The following is a 19,439-nucleotide window of genomic DNA, read 5'->3' as shown; positions in this document are numbered from 1 at the left end:
TTTCGCTCCTTTCTTTCTTCTCCCAAATTCCCACAGAGGAAACTCAGCAATACTTAGAGGGGATTACTGTCTCCACATACCCCTCCCTTTGCCCTTATTCACAATGTCTAGGTGAATGATGCTCCTGACACTGTGTGCTGCCACCTCCTGACCTGGGCCTCTTACCACTGGCTGCTTTAACTTCAGGACACACATGGAAAACCTAATCTTGTTGCGGGATCACTGCCTGTCAGTCCACATTCACCTTGGTGGCCCCCAAACAAATGTATGCCCAGGCCCGAGGAACAATCCCCACTGAATAACCTAGAGTAGATGTTTTCACCCGGCAACTCTGTGGGCCACCTGAAATTGTGTGGATATGTATGCTCATTTTAGTGGGAAAGTCATAGCTTTCATCAGATTCTCACAGGCATATATGACTTTAAAAAACAACTAAGAACTACTTTCCTAGAAAGACAAATATGCATCCCCTCAATAGACACTTATCTTCCTCCCCTTTTTCTGCTTTTAGTTATACACTTTTTTTTTTTTGAGTTGGAATCTCACTCTGTCACCCAGACTGGAGTGCAGTGGCTGCTCCCAGCCGCCGTGGCCTCGATCTGCTGGGCTCCGGCGATCCTTCCGCCGCAGCCTTCTGAGTAACCGTAATTACAGGCACGCACTACCATGCCCGGCTGATTTTTTTTATTTATTGTAGAGATGAGGTCTCACCAAGTTGCTCAGGTGGGTCTCGAACCCGCGGACTCAGGCAATTCACTCACTTCAGCATCCCAAAGTACGGGATTACAGGCTGAGCCACCGAGCCCGGCTCACATTTATTTATTTTTTTTTAAATGTGCATAGACGTACAAAGTAGAATGTGAAGTGCCCTGCAATGCCTGTTATACCACCAAGCATTTTTAACAATATCCACTTTCTTCATATAAATATAAAGAGTATGTGGTTGTGTCAAGCTCCAAGTTGAACAACAATATATAAAATAAAACAATTGACATTTAGTGCAGTACTTGCAATAAATCTGCCCTTTAATTTGAGAATTGATATTTCTTTAAAAATTGAGTCTTTCTATCCATGTCAACTTTTGTGATTTTTGATAAATGTCATGTTTCTTTCTACTACCAAGTTGATCCCTCAGTCTTTTATTATTTTTGGTTTGCTTGTTTGTTTGTTTTCATGAATGGCATTCCCATTATGATTACATTTTGTACCAGGCTACTGCCTGTCTTTTAAAAAAAGTAATTATGACATTTATGTTTAATAAACTTTCTTATTATTTCTAATAGTCTTTTAGTTGAAGCCTTTGGTTTTTCTAGGTATGTATACATAATATCTTCAAATTATGCTATTTCATTTCTTTTTTCCTATATTTATAGTTTTTTTATTCTTTCTTTTTCTGCATGAATTGCACTGACCAGAACCTCCAGAGCTAGGTTGAATGGTGGTAGTGATTTAGGTTCTCCTGATATTTCACCATTTAGTGTGAACTGACAGCTACTGTTGGTTTCTGATGCATTCTTCATCTGTGTATATTTGATTTGGGGGTTGCCTAAAACTGCACTTTCATAACCCTTTATAATAAGGCTGAGAAAAATTCAATTATTCACATCATAATATTGGGAGGGAGAGGAAAGTAGGGAGAGTTGCCACAGTGGTGAGCATATGGGAAATACACTGGTGAGCAAAAACAGACACAGACTCTGCTTTGATATTGGAAATAAGACCTTAATGAAATAACCACATACACACAAACAGAAAAATACTGAAAAGGCAAGAAACACTATTAATATAGTAAAGTAAGTGACATAGTCTGGGGATCTGGAAGGACTTCCTTGCTGGTGCAGAGGGAATGAAAGTTTCAGCTGAGATGAAGGAAAGCAGATGTTAACTAGGAAAAGAGAAGGGCAGAAAATAAAAATGTCTCGATTTCCCCATTTCTTTGATAACTACTGCCACTTCAATCCTAGGATAAATCCTATGAAAGTCACTGATAACTTTTCAGTTGATTCTTTCCACATTTTGTGGTTCTATATATATCAACAAAATATATACACTGAAACATTATACGTATGTATACATATATCCTTCTAAAATAATTTGAGATTATACTATGCATATTATTCTACAAACCATTTTTTCACAGACTACATCAAGTACATCTTTTGTCAGTTACACTACTATTCTGTAGTGTGGATTTACCAAAATTTAACCAATCTATTACTGATTGATATTTACCTTCTTCCAAATTTGTATCTATTATAAAACTACTGCAATGAAGACTTTTATATACATATATTTAGGCAATTGTGGTGCTATATATATCTTATGTTGTGCTTCAAAAGATTTAATTTTTTTAACGAGTGAAATTAAGCATCTTCTCAGAGGTTTGTTAGCCATTTATATTTGTTTTTTCTGGGAATTGTCCTCATTTTTTATGAGGTTGTTCATTTTTCCTATTAATACATAAGAACTTTCTATAAATTAGGAAAATTTGTCCTTTAACTCTCAGAAGCGTTATCAATATTTTCCCAGTTTATAATTTTCTTAGAACTTCTACTATATAGAATTTTTTCATCTTTATGGTACTAAATTTATCAACTTTTTTCTTTACACTTTTGAGGTTTGTATCCTGCTTATGAAGACCTATATTTTCTTCTGATTTTAATATTTCCTTTAATATCTTAATTTTTGGTCCATGTGGAATTATTTTTTCCAAATGGTTAATAAATTGTTTTAATACTAATTATCAAATAATCCTCTCTTTAGCTCACTGATTCAAAGTGCCACATTTATCATAATTATCATAATATAAGTATCCACATGCATTTGGATCTACTTTGTGATTCATTATTATGTTCTTCTAATCTGTTTTTATTTCTTTTTAGGTACCAAACTACTTTAATTATTGTGTTTGCATCATAAGTTTTAATATCTGGAAGGGTAAGGTCTCTCTACTCTTCTTTTTTCATAATTTACCTGCCTATTCATATGCATTTATTTGGAAATTAAAATGCATTATTTTGTTAAAAATCCCCTAAAAATCTTACTTTTAATTTCAATTTGGATTACATGTAATTTATATATTAACTGAGGGGTAATTAGCATCTTTACAAGAATATCTTTCTATTGACGAACTCAGTATTTTTAGTTATTTGTCTTCATTAATTTTTCTCAAAAGTTTCTACATTTAAACAAATTACTCCTAAAACATTGTAAAACACACTGTAGGTTATCAGTATGTTTTCTGAATGAATGGAAATATCCTGCAGATTTTTTGTTAAGTTTATTCCTAAGTAGTTTATATTTTTCCATGGCTATTTTAAGTTGGATTTCTTAATCTATTGTTTATATACATGAAAGTGATTAGTTTTTGTTTATTGATTTTATAACCAAGTTTTTTATGGTGCTCCTAAAGTTTCAAGTGGTTTTTAGTTGATTCTTTTAGATTTGTTTCATTTGTAATAATGATAACTTTGCCTCTTCCTTTCCGATATTAATGTTGCATTTTTTTCTCTTGGGTAATTGCATTAACTAGTACTTACAGAAAAATGTTAAATAATTGTGAAATAACTGACTTCCTTGTCTTTTTTCTGATTTTAATGGAAATGCTTCTAATGTTTATCCCTTAACCATGAGGAGCCTCTTCTTATAATGTATATATTTTTGTCAAGTTTAAGAAGTATTCGCCCATTCTTACTTCAGTAATTTGTATCCAGAAGGTATCTGGCTTCAAGTACAATTTGATTAAGATTCCGTCTCTTTTTTTCTGTAATTTTCTTTGCTATGCTCTTCCTTACATCCTGGACATTTTGATGATACGAAAATAACTGCAGTAGTTCTAGGCCTTACACCAGCACGTTTTTATCAGTCAGAATGCTAGTCAGAAAAAAAATTCAGCTTAGATAGTTCAACAATTTGAATGCAGGGACTACTTACGGAAGTGTATGCAAGATTAAGAGACCAAACAAGGGATTTTGTGGCACGTAGTGATTAACAATAGCAGGAAGCTGTTACCTCATGCCTAAAAGGGCAAGAGAAAGAAATAGTATTACTGGAGCCTAGTGAGAGCTAGAATCATGCAGGAGGAGCCTTCTGGTAGGCGCTAAAGTCTTGAAGGGATGCAGTCACTGCCAATAAAACACGCCCACATCAGAGTTGGAGCAGGAAAGAAGTACCTTGTCTTCTCTTTTCTTCCCTCAAAAGTTCTACCAGCATATTCCATTGGCCAAAGCCAAAGAAAAGCCAACCACAAATGGAGTCTAAGGGATGCAGTCCCTAAGGGTCAGCCTCTCAAGTTATGGAAAAAGACGCAAGAAGACAATAAATAATCAGAATGTGTGAGAACATAAAGTCTAACCAGCATGGTCTGCTCTTTTTACCTTCAGGATCTATTTTTGCCTTTTATCCAACAGGGAGGCAGGGACAGAGTCCCATCAGCCCCTGCACTGTCTTAGGATAATGTTATTTCAGTCATACTCCCACCTGAAACCTGAATTATGACAACCATTTTTAATGTTTTTCATACATCAAAGAAAAGGAAGAGAAAAATAAATGATAATCAAAGATGTGCATAGCTGTTACAGTTCTCTTCTGAAACTGGTCATGAGACCAAAGTCAAAATCATAACTTCATTTTTCCACCACTCATTTCATGTTACTCTTACAGCAAGGGTGTCCAATATTTTGGCTTCCCTGGACCACATCGAGCAAACTTTTGATTTCCCTGGACCACATTGTATAAAAAGGAATCATCTTGGGGTGCATATAAATTATATAATATTGTTAGTACATATCCATAATAAGACTTCTTTTACATATTTTTATTATAAAATTTAGAAAAGTGAGAACAATTTAAATTTATTTTTGTAAAATTTATCTATCAATGTCTGGCTCGATGGAAGTGGTTGCAATTCTTAGTGAGTTCTCAAAATGCCCATCAGAAATGTTTGTTCGAATTTTTTTCTTCACGTGCTTCATAATTGCAAACAGACACTCACAAATGTATGTGCTGCCAAAAAGCAATGTTGTGAATAAGGCATGATTGTGAACTTAAAAAATGGAACTATGCATGGGGTCACAAAGAAAAAAAACATGAAAAGGCATATGATGTTAAAAGAATTTGTGGGGTCTCATTACTAGCTGTCCTGGGTGACATGTAACCTGCGGGCCACAGATTGGACATCCTGCCTTACAGTAACATGGCCAAAATTTTTTTCTCTGATTTAGTGACCCTAACCTTCAATACTGTATTTATTGATTTTCTGCACTTCCCCATTGACCAGGAATATTGGGCAAAGTAACACTAACTAGGAGGTACCCCAGTGAATATCCCTGAGCTCCAAGCACTGTTCTCCCTGTTTACATAGCAGCAACCTTATTTTTCCTTGGCAATTGGGCTCAATCACTCCAGCCTGTATAGTTCAGTAGCATAAGAAGACAAAAATGGCCAGAATGTAGTCTCAGTTTTTATTTTAGTGGAACTATGGCTTTATTCCCTGCTAGAAGCATTCATCCCTGCTGTGCCTAAGAGCCCAAGGTTGTGAGGAATACAAAACTCAACACTTTGCATAATAAAGGTAATAAATTAGGAGTAATAGAGAACATCCTCCACTTGATAAAGGACATTTATGAAATACCCACAGCTAACATCATACTTAAGGGTAAAAAATCAGAAACAAGACAAAGATATCTGCTCTTCTGCTTTTATCCATCATTTTATTGAAGGTTCTAGCCAAGGAAATTGGGAAGGAAAAAGAAATAGAATGCATCCTGATTGGAAAAGAAAAATTGAAATGATCTCTATTTGCAGATAACATAATCTTGTATATGAAAATTCCTAAAATATTCCAGAAAAAAACTATTCGAGCTAATGAATGAGTTCAGCAAATTGGCAAGATGCAAAATAAATATACAAAAATCAGTTGTAATTCTATACACAACAATGAACAATCAAAATATGAAACTTGAAAAACAGTTCCATTTAAAATAGCATCATGCATATATCTGATAAGGGTTCATCTTCAAAATATATAAAATAGTAACGAAAAACAGATAACCTGATGTTTTAAAAATGGGCAAAGAACTTAAATAAACATTTCTCCAAAGAAAACATACAAAAGGCCAACAGGTCTATGAAAAGATGCTCAACATCACGAATCATCAGGAAAATGCAAATCAAAGCCACCATGAGATATCACTTCACACCTGCTAGAATGTCTATTTAAAAAAAAATAACTAGTATTGATGAGGATATGGAGAAACTGGAACCCTTGTACACTGTGGTAAGAATGTAAAATAGTGCAGTCATTATGGAAATCAGTATCGAGGTTCATCAAAAAATTAAAAATAGAACTGCCATATGATTCAGCAATTCTGCTTCAGACTATATCCCTAAAAGTATGGAAATCAGAATATCAGAGAGGTATCTGCACTCCCATGATTATTACAGCATTATTTACAATGACCAACCTAAATGTCCACAAACAGGTAAAGGAAATGTGAAAGAACATGCAATGGAGTGTTATTCACCCTTTAAAAAAGGAAATCCTGCCATATATTTCAATGTGGATGAACATAGGAGACATGCTAAATGAAATAAGTCAGTCACAGGACAAATATTGTGGGATTCTGCTTATATTATGCATCTAAAATAGTCAAACTCATAGACACAGAGTGGAATGGTGGTTGCTAGGGAATGGGCAGAGGAGGAAATAGGGAGTTGCTGTTCAATGGGTATAAAATTCCAGTTAAAACATGAATACGTTTTGGAGATCTACTGTACAGCATTGTGCTTAGTTAACATAACTGAAAATTATAGACGATATATCATAAATGTGGTTTATACAATGAAAATGATATGAAATGCTAATCAGAAGATATACTCAAAGAAAGGTCATTGGTCCTATATCTGATAAGGGTTCATCTTCAAAATATATAAAATAGCAACAAAAAGCAAATAACCTGATTTTTAAAATGAGCAAAGAACTTACATAAACATTTCTCCAAAGAAGACATACAAAAGGCCAACAAGTACATGAAAATATGCTCAGCATCACAAAGGCAGCCAAATGAAGGTAAATTTATATATTTAAACTTAAAATAAAATGCTTAATATATATTCTATTATTTTCTCCGATGTTTCAATTATTTCTCAATTAACTGATGAGCTGCTAGTCCAAATTTCATTAAATAATAGAGTTCTGCTGTATTTCTAATAATTTTATTTACACATTTCAATGGTATACTGTTTGATGAATGAAGTTTCTTGTTATATGTTCTTGGTGGAGCATACTATACCATTTAACACATTTTGCTTTGAATTTTATTTATCTAATATTAATATTAACAATCTTGACTTTTTAATTTGTGTTTGTCTGGGACTTTTTAATCTTTTTATTTTCAATCTTTCTGTGTCTGTTTTTGAAGTGTATCTGCAAAGATGATATTGTTTGGTTGTTTTTTTTAAAACTCAGTCTCAAAGCCTTTGTATTTTAATAGGGGAATTTAACTATCCATGTTAATTGTGATTACTTCTTTTTGGTTTTATTCCTGTCATCCTATTTTTCCTTATTGATTCCTTAGGTTTTTCTTTCCTGACATATTTTTCCCTCTAGTCACTTGAAAATTCTATATTCTAATGCTAGTCTACTAGTGGCTACAATTAAAAATTTTGCCAAACATATAAAAATAGATCTTCTACCAATATCACTATTTAATCACTATCTATAATTGCACCCAAGTACTGTGGTAAATGACTAGAAAGTTTCTATGTCTGCCCTGAAGACGAACTCTTATCTCCTGGAACTGCAGAGCTAAGATTGCTGAAAACCAAACCCAGAATTTCATACTGCTAGTGACTAAATTACAATGTAAATTTAATTCCCACCCCTCGGAGTGTCTGATGTTAAAGTGAGACCATTGATTAGGAAAGAATTGGATTCTGAAAATTTGAATGAGGACATATGGGTAGATCCTGATGAAGCTGGGGACCTAAAACCCCTAAATTCAACTTAGTCTTCTTAGCCAGTAGAGGCAGCTCCTCCATCCCTGTCTGAGATTAACCCTGACAGCATTAAAAACTAACACTGAGTCCTCAATATGGCACCATTCCCCAGGGTCATCAACCAGCTATCTGGTGGCAAGTTTACTACATTGGACCGCTTCTGTCATGGAAGCGATATTATTTTGTTCTTATTGGAATAGATACTCACTCTGGATATGTATTTGCCTTCCCTGGTCACAAAGCTTAAAATGATCATCCATGGACTTACAAAATACTTTATCCACCATTGTGGTATTCCACACAGCATTGCTTCTGATCAAAACACTCACTCCACAGCAAGTGAAGTGCAGCAATAGGCTCATGCTCATGACATTTATTGCTGTTACACCATGTTTCTTATTATCCTGAAGCAGTTTGTCAGAATGGTAGAATGGCCTTTTAAAAACTCTGTTACAGAACCAGCTAGATAGCAATTGCTTACAGACAACTCCTTACAAGGGCAATTTCTTACAGGCAACTGCATACAAGAAGCTGTATATGTTCTAAATTAGCAATCCAATATATGGTGCTATTTTTTCCATAGCCAGGATTTATGGGTCCAGGAACCAAGGGGTGGAAATGGGAGTGGTTTCACTCTTTATCACTCCTTGTAATCCACTAGTAAAATTTTTGCTTCCTGTTCCCATGATCTTATGCTCTGCTGGTCTAAAGGTCTTAGTCCCAAAGGAAGAAATTGTTCCAGCAGGAAACTTAACAATGATTCCATTGAACTGGAAGTTAGGACTGTCACCCACCACTTTGAGCTCCTCATGTCTGTGAATCAACAGGCAATGAAGGCACTTGCTACACTAGCTGGGGTTATTGATCCTGATTTCAGAAATTGAACTTTTACTTGACAATGGAGAAAAGGAAGAGCATGTCTGGAATACAAGAGATCCCTTAGGGTTTAGTAGTACCACATACTAGTATCCCTTGTTACTAGTATTAATATGCATTACACTTCTTGTTATTAGAAAACTACAATAACCCAGTTCAAGCAGAACTAATAAAAGCCCAGACCCTTCAAGAATGAAGGTTTAGACCACCTTACCTGGTAAAGAACCATGACCAGGTGAGGCATTTGTTGAGGGCAGAGGGAATATGAAATGGACAGTGAAAGAAAGTACTCAAAACCCAGCTATGACCATGTAACCAGTTGTAGAAATGAGGACTGTAATTGTTATAAATATTTATTTCTTATTTTATTATGATTATGGTTTGTGTGTATAGCAAATATTTGTGTTTTGTTCCTACCCTCATTCCAATATCATATAACATAAGATGTATTAGCTTTACATCATAGTATTTAAGTATTTTTAACTTTACATGATAGTATTTAAGTTACAGGATATCAAGAAGTGTGACCATTATCCAAGGACTTTGTGTCTTATTCTGGGGAAAGGGTTAGTACATTTCTAATTGTACACAGGATATTTGTGTCATGTTAGGTGAAAGCATTACTTTGTTACTGACTATATTTGGAGATTAAGTATGACTTAAGGAGATGTGTATGGGTGCCAAATTGACAAGCAACAGACTGTGATGGATATTTTTGTGCGCCACCTAAACTAGGCTGTGGGCTGTGATGCTAGGTCATTTGTTCAAATACTAGTCTAGATATCACTGTGAAGATATTTTGTAGATGTGACTAACATTTACAATCTGTTGACCTTTAAGTAAAACAAATTACTCTCCTTTGTATGGTGGATCTCATCTAATCAGTTGAAGACCTAAAGAAAAAAATCTGAGTTTTCTGGAGAAGATGGAATTCTGCCTAAAGACATAGAAACCCTATTTGACCTTCTAGCCTGCTGCATTCTCTATAAATTTTTAAGTCAAGATTGAAACATCAACTATCACCTAAATTTCCGGCCTGTCAGCCTGCTCTAAAAATTTTAGAAATACCAGCTTCCATCATGTGACCCAATTCCAATTCCTTAAAATGAATCTCCCCCACCCCCCACCCCCTTCATATATATATATATATATATATATATATATATATATATATATATCCATATATATATATATATCCTCATTTACCTCAGGCCCATCTTGAGACCCCATTACAATAAGAAATATAAAGAGAGACAGAAAAAAAATAGTTGATGTGTTATATTAACATTTTGCAAGATATGTGGATAAACATTGAATGACCTAGAAAAATAGAAAAAAACCTAAAACCTATCTGCAATTGATGACCTAGGAGTATATGATCCACCTCACAATTCTACAAAAACTCAGAAATTTGAGGCACCAGTTACTTCTAAAGGGTCCTTTTTGCACTAAGAGCAAGAGGATTGACTGAAATTTTTAATAAGGGTCAGTTAGACCCCAGGATACCCCCAAGGCCCCACACTCGGTGAATTTTCCTTCTTCCAAGAGATAGATAGTTTTCTTTCTGGATAAGTTAAACCAGAAAAGCTTCAGATTTATGAGCACAGCTGAGGGTAGATATAATCTATTGTACCAAAAGCAAAAGAATTAAGTGAAAGTTTGCATATTGAAAGGTGAGACATTCTCCCCACTCAAGGTCTTGTCCCCTCCCTCATTCCTGCTCAGTTTCCCAAATATGGTCAACCATGCCCAAGGAAGGAGATTGGAGGATTCCCCTCTGTGTAAATTAATCAACCTCATAAATAGTACCTGTTAAAACTAACATTTGTGTATACTACAATGAAATAGCTGGATACCTTCTGATCCTATTCCTAAAAATAAATGTTTGTTAGAAAAAGTCTCTAATATTGTTTTCATGAAACCAAAACAGTTGACCATTAAAAATAAAGTTCAGAGCAAAATAGACAATGCATGAAACAGAAGCTGTAAAACCATATAATATTCTTAAATAACTAAGAATATATCATAACTGTGAAATAACAGCAGAATTATATTTTAAAGGGGAAAATCAGAGACCAAGAAAAGCTCTATATATCAATAGGTCAAAAGAGTAGAAAAAAATTCCCAAATGTAGAACACAATAACAAAAATAGAAAAATAGAAAAAAGTTAAAAAATTATCATGTATGAGAGAAAACATACAAATGATAGGTCAGAACATCTTCCACTACCTATTCATGATTCTTTCCTTTTTTTTTTAAATTTTAAAGATGTGGGGTAGAGTTCCATAATAAAAGAATAGAAAAATGGCAAAAATTAGCAATCAATGAGCTAGTACAAAAAAATCACTAAAGGTCAGGAAGGTGGTTCATGCCTGTAATCCCAGCATTTTGGGAGGCCAAGGCAGGAGAATTGTTTGAGCCCGGGAGTTCGAGACTAGCCTGGGCAACATAGCAAGACCTTATCTCTCTAAAAAATCAGAAAATTAGCCAGGTGTGGTGTCAAGTGCCCATAGGAGGCTACTCAGGAGGCTGAAAGGGAAGGATCACCTGAGCCCAGTAATGAACACTGTTCAGCCTCCTGAAAAATGCTTCTCTACATCTGTTTCTCTTTGTCCTCTAAACAAAAGGCAACTGTGTTCCAACGCCATGAAAATTCGTGGATTGTGCCATTGTTGTTGTAAGTCACAGACAATATTTCAAATTGCAGGGAAGATTCAAGCAGTGGAAAACTTAGGGAGGAGAAAAAATAACTAACTTGTCAAAAGCTTCACAGATACATGAATGCTATAGATTTTTGCTTAATAAACTATCATTTCTGTCTGAGTGTGGTGACTCAAGCCTATAATCCCAGAATTTTGAGAGGCAGAGGCAGGAGGATTGCTTGAGGCCAGGAGATAAAGACCAACCTGGGCAATATAGCAAGACTCCATCTCTACACTTTTTTTTTAATCGTAGTCTCACTCTGTCAACCAGGCTGGAGTATAGTGGCATGCTCATGGCCACCACAGCCTCGGCCTGCTAGGCTCAGGCGATCCTTTGACCTCAGCCTTCCGAGTAGCTGAACTACAGGCGCCTGCCACCATGCCTGGCTAATTTTTTGATTTATAGTAGAGACAAGGTCTCGCCAAGTTGCCCAGGCTTGTCTTGAACCCCTTGTCTTGCCTCCGTCTCCCAAAGTGCTAGGATTATCAGCATAAACCACCGCATTTTTTTAAAAGAAAAAAACGTTTTAATGTTTTAAACATTTTGCAGTAATACTCAATATGCATTTTCTTGCTTGTCTACATTTTCCAGTTATTTCAGAGGTCATCAAAATTAGTGCAGTATTTGTACCAGTTGTGTACGGAGTCCAAATAAAATTTCGCAATATTAAACAACTCATTTTAGCACTGATTTTAAGATCTATTAGATAGATAGATAGATAGATGACATGTGTAAAGCATTGTCACAGATTTGATTCCCCAGGAAGCAGATTCTGACACAAAGATTAGAGTGCAGAAAGGTTATTAGGAAGTGATCCTGGGATCAACACTTATGGAAGGAAAGGGAGGAAGGAAGCAAGAAAGAACAGAAAGAGAAACTGAATTTCAATGCACAGTCAATGAAATGCCTCAACATACCCTGTAGGAAATTCTGAAGATAGGATAAAACTCCAGAGCTGTCCCAAGTTGAGGCAAGAGGGCCAGGCCTTTACAAGCTGGGAAAAAGTATTTGCCAACACCAGGTCTGACAAAGGCTTAACATCCTGGATCTACAAGGAACTAAAACGTACTGAAAAGAAAAAAACAAACAACCCCATTATAAAGTGGGCAAAAGATATGAACAGACACTTCACAGGGGAGGACATCCGAGCAGCCAACAGACACATGAAGAAATGTTCAACCTCACTAATCATCAGGGAGATGCAAATCAAAACCACACTGAGATACCACCTAACTCCAGTCAGAATGGCAATTATCAACAACTCAAAAAATAACAGCTGCTTGAGAGGGTGTGGCGAAAAGGGAACACTTCTACACTGTTGGTGGGAGTGTAAACTAGTACAACCTCTGTGGAAAGCAGTGTGGCGATTCCTAAAAGCTCTAAATATCAACATCCCATATGACCCTGCAATCCCCCTAATGGGAATATACCCTGAAGAACTCAAATCACTCTATAAAAAAGATACCTGCAACGTATGTTTATCGCAGCGTTGTTCACAATAGCAAGAACCTGGAAACAACCATGCTGCCTATCAAAAGAGGACTGGATTTTTAAAATGTGGAACATATACACGATGGAATACTATGCAGCCATAAAAAAGAACAAAATCATGAATTTCGCAGCAACCTGGATGGAACTAGAGTCTATAATACTGAGTGACCTCTCACAGAAACAAAGATCCGAGTATCACATGTTCTCACTCATATAATGGACCTTGAACATCCAATGAAATACTATAAGAAAGTGACTGACGGTACTGGGAAACTATGCGGGGGGAGGGAGATGGGATTAACAGTAGCAAATATCTGTCTGAGGACGGGGAAACACCTCTTATCAACAGGGTGCCTGAATGAAACGTAATTGTACACCTAACACTTAACTGTACCCCACAAAACCATAATAAAAAAAATTGATTATGAAAAAGAAAAGCCACATCAATGAGTCATTGGCTGTGGGTCACCCTGAGAAAAGTGTGTGAACTTGAACAAGGCAGCTCTCTTCAGCTGAGGCAATCCATAAAGGAAGCTAACAGCCAAGGGCTCTCTGATGGCAATGTTTCTAACAGTTGAAATAATAAGTCCTTTATCGCTAAAGGGAGTTCTGAGCAGTACATCACAGTATCCACCACGGTTCACCCTTTTGCATCCCAGATCCACTTCTTCACATAGGTTCTGGAATCAGCTCCTCCCAGGAATCTGGTAGATTTCTCTTCTTGGGAGAAACTTAAGACAAACTACATCCCCCAACACTGCAGCTGGTCTCAAAACTGCAAATGATTGTCTCTATCAATTGCAGATCCCCATCACTCTTAGGGTCTTGATGGTTTACCTGGTGGTATGACCACATCCTCATTTCTGGTCACCATACCCCTCTCAGGCTAGAGTTGCTACATTTACTGATACTCATGAGCCAGACCCACCAATCCATACACAATGCTTGTTTTTGTCTTCCTCAGTTCTTGTCATAAGAGGTACCCTATGAGGCCATAGGTGTAAGGTGAAAAAAAAGAGTTAGTATAACAATGGCGGATATCATGGAGGATCTACTCTACCTGATTGTACAACTGCTTGTGCTATGCAGTCCTCCTTGTGCTTGATCCTGTATATAAAACTTCCATCTTGCTGCTGGGCCTGCTCAGCCTTATACCTTGGTGGATCTGACAGAACTCAGCTCACAAAACATTTCTGGCTGCATGGTCACTTGATGTCCTATTGTCAAGCATTCCAATTCTACCAGGACTTAAGGAGCTATTTTTAAAAGGTATATAATTCTCCATGTGATACTCCATAATGCTGGTTAACTCTGTTATGATTTTCTCATAGGGGGTCGCCAAAAACTCCACATGGCTTTTTTTTTTTTCAACACAGATACTTCTGATACCATAAGGTTTGTCTTTTGTATGGGTCAAGTGGCAGGACTGCTTGAAACTGCATCCTGGATCCGTCTTGGGGCCTTCTGCTGCTCTAGCCCAACCCAAAGCTGGCAGTTTTTGTGTCACTTGGTATATAGTTTGAAACAGTAATTCCAGGTGTGAAATATGTTGCTTCCAGAACCCAAAGAGGTCTACCAGGCATTAAGCTTCCTTCTCTGTGAAGAAGATGAAAAACACCCTAATTTGTCCTTTACTTTGGAGGGGATCTCTTAGCATTCCCCAAACCATTCAACCCCTAAAACTTATACTGAATGTGGCCGGCTCCTGAAACATTGTATGGTTTATCTCTCATCATCTGCAGTTCATGGGTCTTACTAAGGCCTCCAGTGTGCTAGTTCATTCTTAATAATTTTGACCCAATTAGTATACTGTCATCAGTATAGCAAGCTAGTATTATATTTTGAAAGCTGTTCAGGTGGTTCAGAGATCTTCAGACTATATTATGACAGAAAAGATGAGAGTTAGTAGAGCACTGAGGAAAAACCGTAAATGCATACTATAGTCCACTCAATGTGAATGTGAACTTTTTATGATTTTCCATTCTTATATGGATAGGAAAAAAACCCCACTATTTCCAAATCAATAGCTGAATATTAGACACCTAAAGCCATGTCAATCTGCAGTAGCAAAGATATCATATCTAGCATGATCATTGCAATTGCCTTACTACTTGTTTGGGTTTGCCGTAGTCTTCTGTCATCTAGGCTCTGCCCATGTTTTGCAGGAGGTCACACTAATGAATTAAATCAAGATATGATGGAGATCACACTGCTAAATTTTCTAGGTCTTCAAAGGTGGTACTAACTTCTGCCATCCCCCTATATGTTTTCATTTACTATCTTGACCAGGAAAGGGGAGAACAGCTTCAGAAGCATTCACTTGACCTTCTCATCTGCAAATACTCGTTACTCCACAGACCAAAGAACTACTATAATTGGCTTATACCAATTACCAACTTTGTCTATTCCAATTATACATCCAGAGATCAAGAAAATAACCACTGAATGGGTCTTTGGACCCAGTGGACTCACTGTGAACCATACCTAGGCCTGGATCCCATTCAATACCTGGCTCTCATATCCACCCATTCTAACTAACGGTTCATTATGACACTCTAGATCTGAGTATCAATATCAACTTAGAACCGGTATCCATCTGTCCTCAAAATGTTTGGGTATTCATATTTCCTTGGTTCACAGTTACCTGAGTAAATGAAAGGACTGGAGGCATCATCGTTATGTGTGTGTTGCAAGATCCTTCTTCCTGAGAGCCCAGCCTTTCCTTCAAACAGTGTGCTGCAGATCAAAAACTGACTTAGGACCAGAAGTTGGGCACAGGATTGTGACTTTTTATTGAGGCAACTTTTCTCAGACTTTCAATCACCTTTGCTTTTATTGTACAGATTGAGTACAGATTGTTGACTGCCTATTTTCCCCAGGGCACTGTGATATATGGACCATCCATGTCCTATTAACTATCTCTTAGCCATTTACCCACCAAAGACATTGTGTTCTATTAACCATCTCCATAGCCTTCTGAGGTCAGGCCTCCTTACCCACCACTCTGACGCGACAGTGCATTATGGTATTTGCATCCAGCTGACTTCTAACAGTTAAGTGCAGCCATCTTGCTTCTATGGCTTCAGAACCATCTCCATTTCTATCAGTGATCCTTATTCCACAGCGTCCTCTCTGACTCTGAGCTCTGGCCTGGAGAGCCACCATTGAACTTCTTAGTAATGTTGCTGCTCCTCTCACGAGTGTATTCTTGTTTTGTTTTGTTTTGTTTTGTTTTGTTCTGAGTCGGAGTCTCATGCTGTCACCAAGGCTGAAGTTCAGTGGCACAATCATGGCTACCTCAGCCTCGACCTGCTGGGTTCAGGCAGTCCTTCTGCCTCAACCTTCCACGTAGCTGGGACTGCAGGTGTGTGCCACAGCATCACATGCCCAGCTAATTTTTTATTTTATTTAATTGTAGAGACGAGGTTCCACCATGTTGTCCAGGCTTGAACTCCTGGGCTAAGGCAATTTTCTGGGCTCTGCCTCCCAAAGTGCTGGGTTTGCAAACATGAGCCACTGTGCCTGACCATGAGTGTATTCCTTATAGCTTTGGTAAATGGGGTGTCCTTTGGGTCCTCTTGCAGAATATAATCTCTGGAGGGTTTTCTGGCCTTACATAATATATTTATCCTATCATTCTCCCTTCTCTGAGTCTTTAATCTCCTTTTCTACCATCTGCTATGGCAACTGTGGCCTTTACAAGGGAGAAACCCCCCTTGTAAAAAAAAACCAGAATTATCTTTTGGAGAGCAGTCCCCTTGTAGTATACTCAGAATTTGTTCCTCCTGATCAAACGGTCAACCAAAGTTTTATCTGGAAGTTTTTAGAAGGTTGTGTCATGATTTGCAGAAGAAATTTCCTGATTTGTAGCAAACAGGTGACTGGTTCTTCCACCATGACAATGCACCTGCCTACACCACATTGAGTGTCCAGCAGTTTTGGACCAAAAATGGCATGTCCCCTGTGCCCCACCCTCCCTATTCACTGGATGTCACCCCTTGTGACTTTTTTCCCCTGATGAAAGTTTCCTAGTGTAGAAGAGGTAAAACAGCAGAAGCACAAAAAGGCATCAAAATTGACAAGTTCAAAAACTGTTTTGAGCAATGGAAAAAGCATCTTGATAGGTGTATTGCATCAAACAGAAAGTACTTTGAAGGTGACTAAAGTTTAAACATGCTAGAATAAGTGCACAGTTTTTTAAACAAATAAATTCCAAGTTTTTGGGGATGCCCCCTCATACACTTCACTTAATGTGGGCCATTTTTTTTTCCATATTTTGAGAAGCAATCCTAGCAATGACTTCACATCATCTCCTGGGGTCTTTGCCAGGGTGTTAAATTCTATATCCTGGCAAGGCACTTCATATCAACTCATTCTTCTGTATTCAATATTATATTACATCCCTCCTGATCAAGGTCCTCAAAATTCAGTCCCATGCTTACTCCCTCAGCATCTGCTAATACATGCTGGCTAAGTCAGATCCTGAAACTCCTTGTTGGTGTACTCCATTTCTTTCCTTATTAGGCCTAGTACGTCACCAGTTAAGTTATGCTGTGGCTTAACCTTAGTTATAAGCCTAGTGGCCAGGATGGTATGTGGAGATAGATTCCTAGGGAAAACCCTCTTATCTTACAGGACAAAGCAAGGTAGAATGCCAGCCTTTAACAAGAAGGAGTGGGACACTTCTAAATGCTCAAAGGGTTCAAGGGAATCTGAAGACACAAGATTTTTAGCGATATCAATCCAGATGTCACCATCTCAAGTGTCAGGGTCTCATTCCTTCCTAATTAGGACTTTGGCCTTGGCATAGAACACTTGTCTTAATTAGAATTTTAAGTTTCTTGGACGCTAACTTTCAATAAGTCCTGGATCCGTTCCTCAGATTCCTCTCTCCTCTACCTGGAAAAGCTATGAATGAAGAAGCCCTATGACTTTCAAACATAGCTTTCAATCGTTGATTAATTTATTTCAGGTTTTTATTATTCTTTTCTAGAGGTCAATCAAGCTTAGCAATAGCCACCTCATTTTTTGGTCTTCCTTATATTTAATATTTTTCACATATTTCTCAAAGGTCTGTTACATGGCACTAATTAATATGTTCCCTTCCACCAGTATGCCACCCCAGTTGACTACCCAGTGAAAGCTTTAACAATTCCTCTGCCACCTTGTTCCGGAGGCCTATCTACTCCACCTATCACAATGATGGAGAGTCCTCCTTTCCAGCTGGGCAGTAGGTGATTCGTCTCCAAAATTTCATCACAACATTTACTTTCTTGATCCACTTCTTATACCAATTGTTGTATGTTGGCTTTCCGGGAAGCTGACTCAGAGACAAAGTTCAGCATGCAGGGTTTTTATTAGGGAATGTTCTTGGGATCAACACCTGTAGAAGGGAAAAGAAGGAAGCAGGATTGGACAGAGGGAGAAGTTAAGCTGTCCCAATGTATGATAAGAAGGCCATGTCCATCAGTACTTAGATGTGAAGTACTCCCAGGAAGGGAGTATGACCTTGGGGGAAGTGGCTCTCCTCAGCTGACGAAATTGCTGAAGAGGGCTGGCAGCTGAGGACTGTCTACTGGCAGCACTCCTAGCAACTGAAATAATAAACTCTTTATTCCTGAAGGAGAATCAGGGCAGGAAATGGCAGAATACGCCACAAGCAAGGTATCCTTTTTTTTTTTTACAGTAGAAAGTTGGTAGCCATTGAATATTAGAACTGAGAATAGTTTTATTTTTAAATAGTTAATAAGATTTAAATTTTCAAACATTAACAGCTTTATTTAAATAATTTTTAGGTAAAGTTTTAAATTATGCCTTCTAAGTATTTATATATAAATATGTTAGCCTCCATTTATGCTTTTGCTCCAGGCTCCTCAAATACTATTGACAGGCCTGCCTTGTCTGAAATCATCCTTATTCTTTTTGCTAAACTATGTGAGAAATCCCTGTTTATTATATAAATTTCATAAAATACAGATGAGCAAAAAACAAAATAAATCACCCACCAGTCTAACATCCATAGAAAGCTATTAACATTTTTGAAGTATGCACCATTTATACATAGAGATAATTCAGATACATACTTTTTCTTCATAAGAAACATGGCATGTGCTCTGAAAGCTGTTTTTCCTGCTTAAGGGTATATGCTGAAAAAAAAGCTTATATACCGAGCTTTTACTATAAGTATAGATGTCCATAAGCATTTTCAACAACTGCATAATATTTATTTATTTATTTTTAATTTATTTATTTTTATTTTATTTATTTTTTTTTTAACTTTTTTTTTTTTTTTGAAAAGACCTTACATTAACTGTAGCTAACACCAGCCTAAAAGAATGCAGCCCAGTCCAAAGTACGTGCTGGGCTCTCA

Source organism: Carlito syrichta, unplaced genomic scaffold, assembly GCF_000164805.1.
Source record: "Carlito syrichta isolate Samal-C Ts95f unplaced genomic scaffold, Tarsius_syrichta-2.0.1 Scaffold287717, whole genome shotgun sequence".
In the NCBI taxonomy this organism is placed as follows: Eukaryota; Metazoa; Chordata; class Mammalia; order Primates; family Tarsiidae; genus Carlito; species Carlito syrichta.
Note: the sequence above shows the minus strand (reverse complement) of the source record.